Source organism: Apodemus sylvaticus, chromosome 10 (genome assembly GCF_947179515.1).
Source record: "Apodemus sylvaticus chromosome 10, mApoSyl1.1, whole genome shotgun sequence".
NCBI classification, from domain to species: domain Eukaryota; kingdom Metazoa; phylum Chordata; class Mammalia; order Rodentia; family Muridae; genus Apodemus; species Apodemus sylvaticus.
Window position 1 is genome coordinate 13,496,930 of NC_067481.1, and position 15,601 is coordinate 13,512,530.

At 45.2% G+C, this 15,601-nt stretch overlaps 1 protein-coding gene and 1 long non-coding RNA gene across 3 annotated transcripts in view; one reads left to right on the top strand and one right to left on the bottom strand.

Moving 5' to 3' along the window:
- The window catches only part of Arsg (arylsulfatase G), a 134,854-nt gene extending 121,084 nt beyond the window's left edge, over positions 1–13,770 (bottom strand). The window contains exon 1 of one of the 2 annotated variants that reach the window (XM_052194729.1): positions 13,678–13,770. The gene's annotated coding sequence lies outside the window, so the exon portion shown is untranslated. The remainder of the gene's footprint in view (positions 1–13,677) is intronic. The other variant, XM_052194732.1, reaches the window with a different exon arrangement.
- Positions 13,221–15,061, top strand: LOC127693689 (uncharacterized). The gene is made up of 3 exons (XR_007979731.1): positions 13,221–13,653; positions 13,731–14,084; positions 14,600–15,061. It is a non-coding gene; the product is annotated as an uncharacterized LOC127693689 (long non-coding RNA).
- The last annotated feature ends 540 nt before the right edge of the window (positions 15,062–15,601 follow it).

The window sequence follows — 15,601 nt, forward strand, 5'->3', positions numbered from 1 at the left end:
AACACGTATAACAACTTGAACTTCATTAAACATGAGGATTTTCGCTATTTTTATGGCCAGTCGTCACCACAAGTGTTTCAATAGAAATGTTAAATTGCATTCATGTTTCCTATTTTTTCATAATGCAAGAAATAAATGACTGTTGTGTCTTTAATTTAAACCACTATTTATTAGTAAGTTATTCTAGGACGATTAAAAATGATCAAAACGCAGGGCCAGCGAGATGGCACGGTAGGTAAAGGTGCTTGCTACCAGGTCTGATGACCTGAGTTCGATTCCTAGGACCCACACAGGAGAGGACCAACTGCTGTGAGTTGTCCTCTGACCTCCACGGACATGCATGCGCCCACACACTGACACACACAAAAACATTTAAATGTAAAAAAAAAAATCTAATCAAAATAAATAAATAAAAGGTGATTGGAAATATACACAACATATTTTTTACCTATTTTCTGCAGCTCTTTAAATGCTACAGAGAGCTTTTCTGGTCTCATAATATCAATTTTCCACAGCCCAAGTTGTAATGATTCTTCGGGCCTTATTAAAGGCAGCCTTGTGCTATTTAAAGGGGGGTGGGGGCGGATAACAGAGAGCAAATCGCCCCTGCTTTTATGTTATCAGCTAAGAATGCTTGAGGCTCTTCTTCCATCAGAATTATATTTCATTGAATTGTTGGAACATTTCCAGTGTTTTGTTTTTGTTGTTGTTGTCGTTCAATCTGTAACTGGTGTAGAGGCATTTCTTCATTTCCAACGGGAGGGAGAAGCACAGACGTCACCATCACTGAGTTATAAGCTGCAGCTTACGTCGTCTGTAGAACTTGATTGCCCTAAATTGCCATGGGTACTGGGTACCTGGTCACTGCTGCTGCTGCTGCTGGTGGTGAGTTACACTGCGTGTGTATAGCGTTCTGCATTCTAGCAGATCTCTGTAAAGGGGGCTGTGTGAGGATGGGGAGGGGGGCTCCTTCCTCACCTGTGTGAAGGCATCTCCCCGACAGGGTGGCCCATGCTGCTCAACCAACCTTTCCTCATCTTTACCGTTAAGGACAACTCAGGGGGAACGTAGAACAAGCCTAGTGTGGTTACAGGTACACAGGAGCTTGAATCTTTTCTCTGCACTGAGACCGGAGGGGGTGTGGTTCGCCACCACCTGCCACATTTAGTACAGCATCTTATCAGCCATAGAAATAGGACAATCTGTAAAACTTTGGGGAGGGTGAGTGACTGAAAGGCAACGTGTCTGTCCAAAAAAAGCAGACAACGCCGGAAATGAGAAGGTGTGCGCTCTGTGGGGGGCTGCCCCCTACCAAAAAACGCTTTAGGCTCGTGGGCAGGTTTGCAGGTGGATGTGACTTCAGCACTTTACAAGCTATTTTGTACTACGAATGTTTGAGACAATTTAATATTTATAACTGATTTCTGAGGGATCTACTGTTAAGTTTGATCTGTATACTGCATGAGACAGGAAAATGTATGCCAATTTCAGGACGCGAACAATCGGGGGTGCAGATGTTGGGAAGGGAAAAAAAACACCACAGGATCACTGATCTGTTCTATGTGAGTGATAGTCTGGTACTTATGGATTTACAATAAATTTACGGCTTTTTATTTAAAGAGTCTAATGTTCTTCTGTGTTGAAGTGCTTTTTAACTGATCTTGGAAACTGTAAGATCTTGGAGCTACCCCTGGACACATAATGATTCTTGAGGCATGGGTAACAGCTATTTCTTCTTTTCATCCAGAGTCAGGAAATGATCAGAAACTTCTTTTTGGTTTTTTGTGACAAGGTTTCTCTGTGTAGCCCTGGCTTTCCTGGAACTCACTCTACAGACCAGGCTGGCCTTGAACTCAGAATTCAATCTGCCTCTGCCTGCCTCCCAAGTGCTGGGATTAAAGGTGTGTGCCACCACTGCCCAGCTTCAGAAACTTCTTAAAATACATTTTTCTTCTTTTTTTCCTTTGGTTTTTGGTTTTTTCGAGACAGGGTTTCTCTGTATAGCCCTGGCTGTCCTGGAACTCACTCTGTAGACCAGGTTGGCCTCGAACTCAGAAATACTCCTGCCTCTGCCTCCCAGAGTGCTGGGATTACAGGCATGCGCCACAACTGCCCAGTGATATTTTTCTTAATTATTTGAGGAAAAAATAGTGTTTTTTAAATCATATCAGCCCTCTCTCCTTTTCCTAACTCCTCCCATCCCTACTGTACCCTTGGCTTTTTTCTTTCTTCTTTCCTTCCTTCCTTCCTTCCTTCCTCTTGTTGCTGTTGATGATGTTGCTTTATAACCCATGGAGTCCAATCTGTGTAGCTATGGGTGTGAAGCAAGGTGGACCAACCAGAGTCCACACACCATTAAAGGAAACAGAGCTCTCCCTTCCCCCGCCTGTCAATAGCTCCTCAGCTAAGCTGGGGGCTCATGGGCACCTCGGCTGGAAGGGTGACTGGCTTGATCCTGTTAGGGCAGACACAGAGCCGGGGCCTTGGCTCTGGTCCTCCCTGACCCCTGACCCCTGACCCCTGACAGCCTTTTCACCTCCTCTTCCAAGATGGCTCCTGTGCCTTGGTGCAGAGTGATATAAAGGGTCCTTTTGTCTGAGCACTCCCCTGACATGTATCCTCTGCTGAGACAGAATCTTAATACTTTGCTACATAATCCAAACTGGTCTCAAACTCATGGTGATCCTCCTGCCCCAGCTACCTATATACAGGAATTAAAGTAAACGCCACAAAAATCTTCATGTTGTTTTTTTTCTTTTTTCTTTGTGTGTGTGTGTTTGTGTGTGTGTGTATGCATACATGTGTGTGCATGCATGCATGCTTTCACATGCGCATGTGCTATATAGGTGTACTTGCCTGTGTGTCCACATGTGCCCCAGCAAGATTGCTCAGCTAAGCTTAACAACCTGAGTTTGATCCCCACATAATGGAAGAGAGAACCGACTTGTACAAACAATCCTGATGCCAACACATATATACCATTGGATATGTGCTTTTCCACTGCTGCACACAAGTTAAACTAGAATGCATTTTGTAAGATGTAATCACATCTGGGCATTGGGGTGGGTGCCTGTAATCCCAGCATCTGAAAGATGGCGGCAGGAGGATGGCTGCTAGTTCTAAGTCAGCCTAGCCATACATACACCTTAAGACCTGCTTTTTTAAAGAAAGCAATAGAGTTTAAAATGATGTGATATTAAGGGTACCTCAAAGGCCACGCCCTGGGGAGGGAGGTGGGGCTAGTGAAAGGAGCCGGGCTATGGAGAGCATGCGCTTGGAGGGGCTGTCTACCTCAGCTCTTTTGCCTCTGTGATCTGAAGCTGATATAACTACTTAAATTCAGTTACAGAAAGACCTAAGAACTTTTCAAATCTATTGTTTTGTTCTGTGTGTTTGTTTGCTTTCTCGTTTTGTTTTTGTTGTTGTTGTTTTTTGAGATGGGGTCTCACGTAGCCCAGACTCACCTTAAACTGAATATTTAGCCAAGAATGGCATTAAACTTGTGATCTCTCCGTCTTTACCCCCCAGGTACTGGGAATACAGGCATGCGCCACCCTGCTTGATTTATGTGGGACTGGGGGTTGAACCCTGGGTCTTGAGCATGTTAGCTGTATCAACTGAAGCACATGCCTTCCCAGAACGCTAAGTCTCTAAGTAAACATCACAGACACCCAATCCAAGGGCTGGCAAGCCTTTACTATAAAGGTCCAGGTAGTAAACTCTTTATTACGAGATTCTGCCAACACTATCCAGTTGCCATTATAGGGTCTGAAGCAAGCACAGACTGTAAAGGGCACAGCTGCCTTCAACAATATTTTGTCATGGACACAGACAAATCAAATACTTGATTGGGGGGGTATGATAAGGCATTTTTAGCCCACAATTTATTAAAATAAAACTTGGAGGGGCTAGAGAGATGGCTTGACACCACTCTTGCAGAGGACCCAAGTTCAATTCCCAGCACCCAAGTGGGGCAGCTCAAAACTGCCAGGAACTACAGCTCTGGAAGATCTGAGGCCATCTTCTGGACTTCTCGGGCTCAGCATTCATACACACACACACACACACACACACACACACACACACACACACATAACTGAATACAAAATAAGCCTAGAAAGGCATGTGCTAAGCAGTGGTGGCGCATGCCTTTAATCCCAGCACTTGGGAGGTAGAGGCAGGCGGATTTCTGAGTTCAAGACCAGCCTGGTCTACAGAGTGAGTTCCAGGACAGCCAGGGCTACACAGAGAAACCCTATCTCGAAAAAAGAAAGGAAAGAAGGAAGGAAGGAAGGAAGGAAGGAAGCAAAATTTGGTGCCAGACTTGGTAGCAGACATTTACAATTCCAGAACCCAGGAGACAAACTGGAGAAGGTCATGCGTTCAGGGACAGCCTGAACTCCATAGTGAATTACAAGGTGGAGGTAGCACCAGGGAGTAAGTTCACTGGGGAGGACTCTGGGTCCTGTCACACACGAGAGTAAAAATGAATTTAGCCCACCTACTGTAGCTTCTTATCCCTGCTCCCCATCTATGACATTGGGGTCAGAGCACCCCAGCTCTGAAAACTAAGTTCTGACAGACAGAAAGGTATTGCTGTTCCTGGTGGTGGGTCACACCTGTAACGCCAGGATGTGGAAGGCTGACGCAAGACTGTCACAAGTTCCAAGTCAGCCTTCAATGAAAAAGAAAGCATAATCGGATAAAACTAAAGAAACAAAAACAAAACCCCAAGAGTCATTTTAGGTGCTAAGAAGACAGCTAAAAGTAAAACATTTTCTGCATAGCTTGAGTTTAACCCTTAATTCAACCACAGAAGCCAACTGTCACCTCAGCCCTTGGGTGGGGGAGTGGGGCTCAACTGCCAGCCAGTCTAGCTGAAAGAGCAAGTCCCAAGCTCAGTGACAGACCCTGCCTCAAAAGCATAAGACGGGCTGGAGAGATGGCTCAGCGGTTAAGAGCACTGACTGCTCTTCCAGAGGTCCTGAGTTCAAATCCCAGCAACCACGTGGTGGCTTACAACCATCTATAGTGAGATCTGATGCCTTCTTCCGGTGTGATTGAAGATGCCTACAGTGTACTCATATACATAAAATAATTGAATATTTTTTAAAAAAGCATAAGACAGAAAATAGAGCAAGGTACCTCTGACATCCACACACCCAAGCAGAGAAGAACTCACCTTTACAAATGTGCACCCCCACATACACACAAGGGATCATCAAAGTCCCTTTCTAAATGTTTATTATTTTGGTACAAGAGAGATGGTGCAGTAAATAAAAACACTGGCTGCTCTTCCAGAGGACCTGAGTTCAGTCCTGCCATCCACACGACACTTCACAACAACCAGTAACTCCAGTCCCAGGGTATCCAATATCCCCTTCCATCCTCTGAGGGCAACAGGCACAGATGCGGTGCACAGACATACATATGGGCGAAGTACCTGCACACATTAAACTAATACATTTTCCTTGTATTTCTTGCATAAGAGTGGTATGCCTGGATGCATGTCTGTGCATTGCTTGCGTGCAGTGTCTGCAGAAGCCAGAAGACCTTGTCGGATGCCCAGGATCTGTTGCTGCAGACATTGTGAGCGTCTATGTTGGTGCTTAGGATAGAACCTGGGTCCTGTGGTAAAGCAGCCAGTGCTCTTAACCACTGAGCAATCTCTCCAGACCTTCACCAAAGTAATATTCAGATCATAGGTGTCAAAGTCAGGCAAGATCAGACCATTGCCAATGCATTAATTAATTGATGGGTTTTTATTTTTCACGGTGACTTTCCAGCTCATTGCTTTCTGTCCTTGTATTTATACCATGTCCTTTCTGTACAAACATAGGTTGTATGCTTCGGTCTAGTTGCTAAGGTTACATGCCCTTTTGAGACAAATGTATGTCTTCATAGTATGTTTCCAAACCCTTTTCCAATTTATCTTTTTTTTTTTTTTGAAGCAGGGTCTTATGTAGCCCAGGCTAGCCTTCAGCTTCCTATGTAGCAGAGGATAACCTTAAACTTTGATTATCCGGTCACCACATCAGTGCTGGGATTAGACATGGTTACTGTGCCCAGTTTTATGGAGTGTTGGGGATCAAACCAAGGGCCTGGCGTATGCTGGGCAGACACTCTACCATCTGAGCCACGTTCCCAGCACACAAAGTTAAGTTTTACTCTCCAGCACTGCACAGCTTCAGGGCATTTATTTTTATCTGGTGATAGATTAGAAAATACATTCTAAGTCTCAGTTTCAATAGAATAAATTCAAATCGCTTCCAGGTATTTATTACACAGAGATGTCCATACTATGTCCAAAATAAACTAAAAATTGAAATCAGTGTAATTCAGTTTCTCTCTTCCTCCCTATCTCTGACTTGTCTGGGATAGCCTGGAACTCAACTACCCAGCCAAGGAATTTCTGATCTTCCTGCCTCTGCCTCTCCTGTAATCTACCAGGATTACAGACCAGTACTACCTTGTCCTGCATGATTCTTTTTTTTTTTTTTTTTTTTTGGTTGTTTTTTTGTTTTGTTTTGGTTTGGTTTGGTTTGGTTTGGTTTGGTTTGGTTTTTTCGAGACAGCGTTTCTCTGTGTAGCCCTGGCTGTCCTGGAACTCACTTTGTAGACCAGGCTGGCCTCGAACTCAGAAATCCACCTGCCTCTGCCTTCCAGAGTGCTGGGATTACAGGCGTGCGCCACCACTGCCCGGCTGATTCTTACTTTTAAAAGCTCCCAGATCACTTCATTGCGAAGCAATCTAGTGTTTAGAAGCCACTGCTTTGAAGTTTTCAACAGTCATTCAAATCAGCCTATACAAAGGCAATTCTAACACCGGGCGTGCTTCATCACTCATAGAGATATACAGAACACAGAGGAAAGGGTGGCTGTCCTTCTCCACAGATGTGTCTCTAACCCAGGTCCTCCACATCCAGCAGGTGGGCCAGTCACCAAGGCACACTAGGTCCCCCTGGTGTTCATTTTTCTAATGCTTCTAAAGACACTGGACAAAAACTGGCCAGGAACTAGTAGTTTGGGTTTTCATAAAAATAAAATAAAATAAAATAAAATAAAATAAAATAAAATAAAATAAAATAAAATAAAATAAAAAAATAAAATAAAATAAGAAACCACTCTTCATTAAAAGCCAAATTAAAATGACTTCTGTCATTCCTCCAGGGGAATTTACACAGCAAATCTGATGCCCCAGAACACACCTCCAACAAGTATTAAGAGTGAACACAGCCGGGCGGTGGGAGGCGCACACCTGTAATCCCAGCACTGTAATCCCTCCGGGCTGGGAGGCAGAGGCAGGCGGATTTCTGAGTTTGAGGCCAGTCTAGTCTTCATAGTGAGTTCCAGGACAGCCAGGGCTATACAGAGAAACCGTGTCTCGAAAAAAAAACAAATCCAAAAAACAAAAACATAACAAAACAAAACAAACAAAAAAGAGTGAACACAACCTGGGCCATGTGTCTATGTCATATATATTCGCCTTTCCTGCCATTCAGTTAAGGACCCTAGCAATTTCTTTCCTTAGGATAAAAAGTGAAACCCCTCCTCTCCCCTGACTGTTGGTTCCATCTTTGCCGAGGAACTCCAGCTGTGCGTACCCACAGCACAGTGAGGGCACTCTAGCCCCTCTTCTAAACTACACCAATCTTTGCTGTCTGTAAATCCCATCAGAACTGCTGTTTGTTTGTTTGTGGTTTTATTTCTCTGGGGGCGGGGTGTTATCAAGACAGGGTCCACGTAGCTCAGGGCAGCCTCAAACCTGCTACAAGGCAAGGGTGACCTTGAACTGATCCTCCTGCCTCCACCTCGTAAGCACTGGGATTAGTCTTGTGCCCCGACACCTGGCTCTTCTTTCTAAATATATCCAGGATCCTACTGAACTGCCATCTCTGCTTCTCTCTCTGATCCAAGCTAATATCATCTTAACTGCATTATAACAATAATCTTCCAGCTACACCCTGACACCTCCTTAAATTCCCACACAGCAGCCATACTGATTCTCCTAAAGCACTAAGCACAACTCTTCAAGGATGAACCCTAGATAAGCCAGTCCCCTCTGGTACAACTATTCGGACCACTGATCTACTCCCCACCCCCACCCCTTATTTCTATGGGTGTTTAAGCCTGCATGGGAGGCCTGTGCACCACACACATGCAGTACCCAAAGAGGCCAGAAGAGGGAGTCGGATTCTTTGGTCCTGGAGCTACCGAGGGTTGGGAGGGTTGGGAGGGGCCACGTCTCCATGGAGCCGTCTCTCCCTTCTGTGCGAATATGACATATCCTTTTAATTTGCTTGATTCCAAATTCCAGACCTGTGGAGGAATTTCTAACTTCCCTGTCCAAAAGTATATTTGGGGCTGGGGTACATGGCTCAGTTGGTACAGGGCTCGCCTAGCATGCAGGAAGCCCAGAGTTCACCCCCAGAACTGTGTAAAACCAGAGGGGTTAGCACAGACACGTAGGATGAGAAGTTCAAAGTCATCCTTGAGTACAGCAAGTTCAAGGTTTCCTGGACGACATGAAACACTGTCTCAATCCCCATCCCCAAATGAATTTGCTTCTATTCTTTTACTCTGACTATGCCAGAAAGCTTTGGTTTCTTCCTCAACTCTCTGTCTCTTCCTAGAAAATTAGGGAAGACTTTTTTTTTCTCTGCTATATCCTGAAGGATTTGACAGGACCTAGCACATAGCACCTGGTATTAAGATATTATTAAGACACTAACCAGCTGGCCTGGTGGTGGCGCACGCCTGTAATCCCAGCACTTGGGAGGCAGAGGCAGGTGGATTTCTGAGTTCGAGGCCAGCCTGGTCTACAGAGTGAGTTCCAGGACAGCCAGGGCTATACAGAGAAACCCTGTCTCAGGAGAGAGAGAGAGAGACAGAGACAGAGACAGAGAGAGAGAGAGAGAGAGAGAGAGAGACTAACCATGTGAATGAGTGAGGTTTATCTTTCAAGGATTGGCAAATCCCTTTGTTATATGAGTTTTTAAAAAATGGTATCTAGGGGCTAGAGCGATAGCTCAGTGGTTAAGAGCACTGACTGCTCTTCCAAAGGTCCTGAGTTCAAATCCCAGCAACCACATGGTGGCTCACAACTATCAGTACAGTTACGGTGTACTCATATATATACAATTAATAAAATAAATCTTTAAAAAAAAAATAGAGCACTGCTGGCTCTTCCAGAGGTCCAGAGTTCAATCCTCAGCAACCACATGGTGGCTCACAAGCATCTGTGATGGGATCCGATGCCCTCTATTGGCCTGCAGGCCAATGTGCAGATAGAGCATAGGGGCTGGAGAGATGGCTCAGTGGATAAGAGCCCCTGACTGCTCTTCCAAATGGACCTGACATGGTGGCTCACAACTATCCATAAAGAGATCTGACGCCTTCTTCTGGTGTGTCTGAAGACAGCTACAGAGTACTTACATACAATAAATAAATCTTTAAAAAAAAAAGAAAGAAAACATAAATAAATTTCGAACATTTTAAAAATAAATAAAGTAAACAAATAAAATGGTATCTATTTAGAATGATAGCTCAGAGTCTAGTGCTAGCATGAGGTGCTTGGTGAACCCCAGGAGGTTGAAAGCACTGGGCACAGAAACCACTGTTATTCCAAGACCGGAAGATAGGGCTGCAAGTGCCTGCCTCTCACAGGTGTATACTATATGGCCTGCTGGCTGGAAGGACCAAGCACTGATGAATGGGCAGAGCTTAAAGACGGAAGACAGAAGAAATGGATGCCGCATAGGTATGCAGATGGAGGGCTGAGGGGTTAATAGATCACCCGTACAGATTTAGTTTAATTCAGTCTGCTTCCTGTCGGTGTGCCTGCCTCCATCCACCTCGACCCACAGCCATGAAGCCCAGGCTGGCCCAGAGCTTTCTAGATAAGAGTCCCACCTGTGCTTCAATTCACAATTCTCTGCCGGAACTTCATAAATCCTGGAGTTGCGGGTGGATAGACCCATGCCTGGAGCCCAACGATATTTACTGACACATGGAAACTGTACATAGTTATGGGGCTCAGGGTGGCATTTCAGTTCATGTATACACTGGGTAGCGAGGTCCAATCAAAGTGATTGGCATATCTACCATCGCAGACTTTGCATGTTTTCGTGTTGCCAGCCTTCCAAGCCCTTTCCGCTTGCTGTTTTACAATGCACATCTGAGCTGGGGCTGGGGCTCCCTGGTAGAATATTTGCCCAGCACACAGACAGGCTTGTGCTCAAACTCTAGTACTGCACAGGAACAAATGAAATAACATCTTGGCTTTCTCTCTCTCTCTCTCTCTCTCTCTCTCTCTCTCTTTTATTTTTATGGTGTTGGGGATGAAACTCAAGGGTTTCACAAATGTTAGATATGTACTCTTTTTAAAAAAAAAAAAAAAGATTTATTTATTACATGTAAGGGCACTGTAGCTGTCTTCGGACACCCCAGAAGAGGGCATCAGATCTCATTAGGGATGGTTGTGCTGTTGGGATTTGAACTCGGGACCTTTGGAAGAACATTCAGTGCTCTTAACCACTGAGCCATCTCTCCAGCCCTATACATGTACTCTCATCACTGATTCACATCATCAGCACATAATTCACTTCATGTGTGTGATGGTTCATTAATGTATATTTGATACACACACACACACACACACACGGATGAAAACCAAAGGATAACCCAGGGATCGAATGCTTAACATCAGGCTTGGTAGGAAGCCCCTTCATCTAAGCCATCTTGTCAGCCCAGTTTCCTTTCTAAAATGTCTCAGTTGATAGCAAGCACGTTCCTGACACCACATCCCCGCCCCCAACCCCTGCAAAGTGAGAAGCCCGCAGACTGATTCCTCTGACTTTTTTAAAAACCAACTCCAGATGACCCCTTCTTGATTAGAAAAGGAGCTGAAATAAAGTTTAATCTCATAAGCCCCTTTATAAACAATCTGGAAAGCAGTGGTTTGGTTTCTGGCTGTCAGGATTTTACTTCCACAGGTCGGTCACATCTAAAAGCAACCCAGGACTCGACATTAGAATAACCCGAATTGGAGCTGGTCGGTACCCCTGGCTTGAATGCCACATGTTTACACAGCTGTTGCAGGCTTACATCCACATCCGTGAAACCAGGGCATCTTCACCTTTTCCACTGTGACCCCCTTCCTTTGCTTCATATTTGCTCTCAAAATCACATATATATTTTACCATTTATTAGAGATGAAAGCAAACTCACATACTAATAGACTGAATGTAGTCTTTTTTTTTTTTTTTTTTTTTTTTTTTTTTTTTTTTTTTTTTGAGACAGGGTTTCTCTGTATACCCTGGCTGTCCTGGAACTCACTCTGTAGACCAGGCTGGCCTCGAACTCAGAAATCCACCTCCTCTGCCTCCCAAGTGCTGGGATTAAAGGCGTGCGCCACCACTGCCCGGCTTAATATATCCTCCATCTTTTTTTTTTTTTAAGATGTATTTATTATTATATCTAAGTACACTGTAGCTGCCTTCAGACACACCAGAAGAGGGTGTCAGATCTCATTACGGATGGTTGTGAGCCACCATGTGGTTGCTGGGATTTGAACTCAGTACCTTTGGAAGAGTAGTCAGTGCTCTTAACCGCTGAGCCATCTCTCCAGCCCCCAAGAATTACATTTTGTACTGGGCTGAAGCTATGGTAGAGCACTTACCGTGCATTAAAGCCTGGTTTGATCCCCAGTACACACACACACACACACACACACACACCATGGGTGGGATAAAATGGTGGCTAAGCATCTGATAACACAAGACACATGGTGTCTTCACCACTTCCCACAGCTCATGGCCCTGACTTTTTCAAATCTTCAGTGCTGAAAAGGCCCCTCCCTTCTCATAAGAACTCAGTATAAAGTGGCAGGAGTCTAGTTAGGACCATTTGAGACGTTGCCAGAAATCTCTCCTAATCTCAAGCCAAAATTCATCACACATTTTTTTAAAAAAAAAATGAAATTGAAGTCAGCAACTCAAATGGAAACTACTAAAAGAAAGCATTTTAACATGATGAAATCTAAAATATACAAACTTGATACAGGCCGAAGAAAGACTACAGAAAAATATTCCTACAGTTAAGCCATGTGACTAATGGAGCAGAAGACTTTGTATGCAAAGACTTTACACAGGACAGTCTGGAATCACAGCTGAGGCTTTGGGGTAGTTTTTACTGGAGATGTGTGAGATGGATGTCATTGTGTGTTTGGACTCGGGGGTGCAGTGTGACACAGATGTGACCTGCCAGAAACACCTCAGTTTATGACACATTTGATTTTGAATTCATTTTTGGCCATTGCACTCTTACTTTTAAAGATATTTTTTAAGAGTGTGAGTATTTTGCCTGCACACGTTTAAGTGTGTGCTCCAAATGACACTTTTATGTGTTTATGTGTGTGCACCAAATGCATGCAGTGCACACAGAGGACAGAAGAGGGCACTGGGTCCCCTGGAACTGGAGTTACAGATGGTTGTGGGTCACTACATAGATGCTGGAAATTAAACCCAGGTCCTCTGAAAGAGCAGCCAAGGTTCTTTACCACTGATCCACCTCTCCAGCCTTAACTGCACATTTAGAAGCCTTTTGCAGTTGCTTTTATTTTTGGTACCACCAAGAGTTGTAGAGACAATCTCTATATGTGTAACTTCACAATATGGCTTTCCCAAGCTGAAATACATCCCAAGGAAATGGCAGGTCCAAAAAAATAAAAAAAATAAATAAATAAAAAACCCACAAATATCCTACAAATCAGAAATGGGTGTGAATGCCTGTGATCCCAGCTCTAGGGACGCTAAGGCGGGAGGATTGGCAGAAGTTTGAGACCAGCTTAGAGCCTTAGAATTTGAGGATAGTCCGGGCTACATAGTGAAACCCTCTCTCAAACAAAAACAGGAAGGAAGGAAGGAAGGAAGGAAGGAAGGAAGGAAGGAAGGAAGGAAGGAAGGAAGGAAGGGATAGAGGAAGGGAGAGAAGGATCCACACGAGTGTCCACTGGACTCTGAAGCGCCTGCGTGACATGGTCCCCCAGCTCAGCATTTCTCTATTGCAGCCTCGGTCTTAAGGGTCCACCTTCCCAAGTGGACTCTAGCTAGGGCAGTAAGAATTCGGAGCTGCGCTGTGCATCACAGTACCTCAGTCACACTGGGCAGCCACCTAGAGTTGAGATAGTTGATGACATGATGTTTTTGAAGACTTGGCAAGAAAAATGAATTAACTCAACTCGTACAGTGATTACGTGTTGAGAAGGCGCCTTGGTGACACTGAAATAAATGTTATTGAAATGAATTCCAGCTGCTTCTTTTTCCAGTTGTCAGAGAGGCTACTAGACAGTTAAAATACACACGTGGCTTGTGGTGCTTTTCTATTGGACAGCGTTGCTCCAGATAAAAGAATGCAAGTTAGATTGTGTGTGTGTGTGTGTGTGTGTGTGTGTGTGTGTGTGTGTGTGTGTGTGTGTGTGTAAGAGGACTGCCCTGTGCTACACCCCCAACAACGATATTCGATATTCGAGGTTTTGGAGAAAAGCTTTGCAAGTTCTCTAAAGTAGAACTGATTACATCCATGGTTCTGCTATCCAGACCGACCAAGGCCGAGCTGTGGGAGTGGGAGTGGCCGGGGCCTCCCCGCAGTGGGGTGCGTCAGGCTGCGGTGGTTTACCTGGGTTCCAGACGCCCGCAGGCCAAGCTGCCAACTCTGCTCTCCTCCCACAGGCGGCTACAGGTATCTCCCGCCACCGCCACCACCACCGCCACCGGCAGAGGCGGATCCGGGTGAGGGACGGACTCCGGACTCCGGGGTGCAGCTGGGGACAGCGACGCGCTTCCTGCCCGGGAAGGGCCCGATCGCCGGCAATAGCAGTCCGGCAGCTGCCTGCTTGGCTTTTTAACACCGGGACTTTGGAGAGGAAACAACTAACAACCCGGGCCCTCTGTTCCTCGAGGGGTTTGAAATGAGTCAGGGAAACACACGCTTCGGAGGGCAAGCGCTTGTGATCCCAACCCCAGGAGAGGTGACCAGTAGGCAGGAGGACGCCCGATCAAGGCCCGTCTGAACTGAACTACACAGTGAGTACTGGTCCCAAAGAACCAGCAGGAATGAGATGATGTAGAGATAAGTACAAACTGAACAAAAATCCTTGCCATTGCTTCTGTTCGCTGTCTCGTGGAGTGAGATGTCAATATTTGATCCTTAGCTTGATCCAGTGTGGGCGGGGATGAGGGGGGACAAGGGGCGGGGACAGGGGGCGGGGCAGGGGTGTCCCTTGAGGGTTATTACTATTGAAGCCAAAGAATAGGACTTGTGACACAAACAAAAGATATTACAATCTCACTTATTTCTAAGACAGTATTCATTCAGGCATTGGGAAATATTCCCAAGTAGGTAAATCCATGTGCAGAGAAAACCTGCTTGGATTCCCTGCTAGTGTGAAGTGTAGGCGTGGCTGAGCATTGAGCACGGGCTCTCCTGCTTGCTGGGGAAACAACCCTTTACCACTGAGCCCCAGCTATGGTGCATTAGACATATTCTTTTCCACATCTTTCTCTTCCCTCCCCCTCCGTTTTTATTGTGTGCGCTCAAGCTACAGCATGCATTAAGGACACCTTGGGGACTGGAGAGATGGTTCAGCAGTTAAGAACAACGACTGCTCTTCCAACGGTCCTGAGTTCAAATCCCAGCATCCACATAGTGGCTCACAACCATCCATCCGTAATGAGATCCGATGACCTCTTCTGTTGCGTCTGAAGACAGCTACGCGACCGGGTGACCAGGGCCCACAGCTACAGTGTACTCACACATATATATAATAAATAAATAAATCTTAAAAAAAAAAAAGGGACACCTTGGGACCTTGGGAGAGCTGGCTCTCTCCTCCCACCTTGTGGGTCCCCGGGGTCAGCCTCCAGTCTTCAGGCTTGGCGGCATCTGCCCTCACCTGCTGAGCCATCTCATCTAAATCCTATGTTTTATAGTTAATCCTAAAAAAAAAAATCCTCCAAAAGTCTATACAACCAAATTTGTTAAACATCATTTATTGCTTAATAAATGCTTATTACATAAACATAGCTGCGTGGCTCCATTTTCATCAAGAGTAATTTCTTCTAAAAGCTCTTATTCCTGGCTCCTTGGCAGTGGAGGCTCAAATGGACTCCCCCACCCCCACCCCGCCCCCGGCTTTGGAGACACAGTTTCTCTGTATCCCTGGTTGTCTTAGAACTTCCTCTGTAGACCAGGCTGGCCTCGAACTCACAGAGATTTGCCTGCCTCTGCTTCCCTAGCACTTAGATCAAAGGCCTATATCACCACTATCCAGCTTCAAATAAACTTCTTCTCTTGTTGGGATAATTATAATTCCCAAGTTTTTAACCTAGGCAAATCTCTGTTCTCGGTTTATGACTTAATGTTGGCCCACAGGAGAATTGATTTTACTTGATGGGAAAACTAAAGAAAATGTAGAAGGGGGAATAATTAAGAGCAATTATTCAAGGAGGGATTATATTTCATAAACAGAATCTGTGAAGCCTGGCTGCTTCTTTTCAACATTAGAAGGACCAAGAACAGTCTCCAACCGGCGCCAGTGACA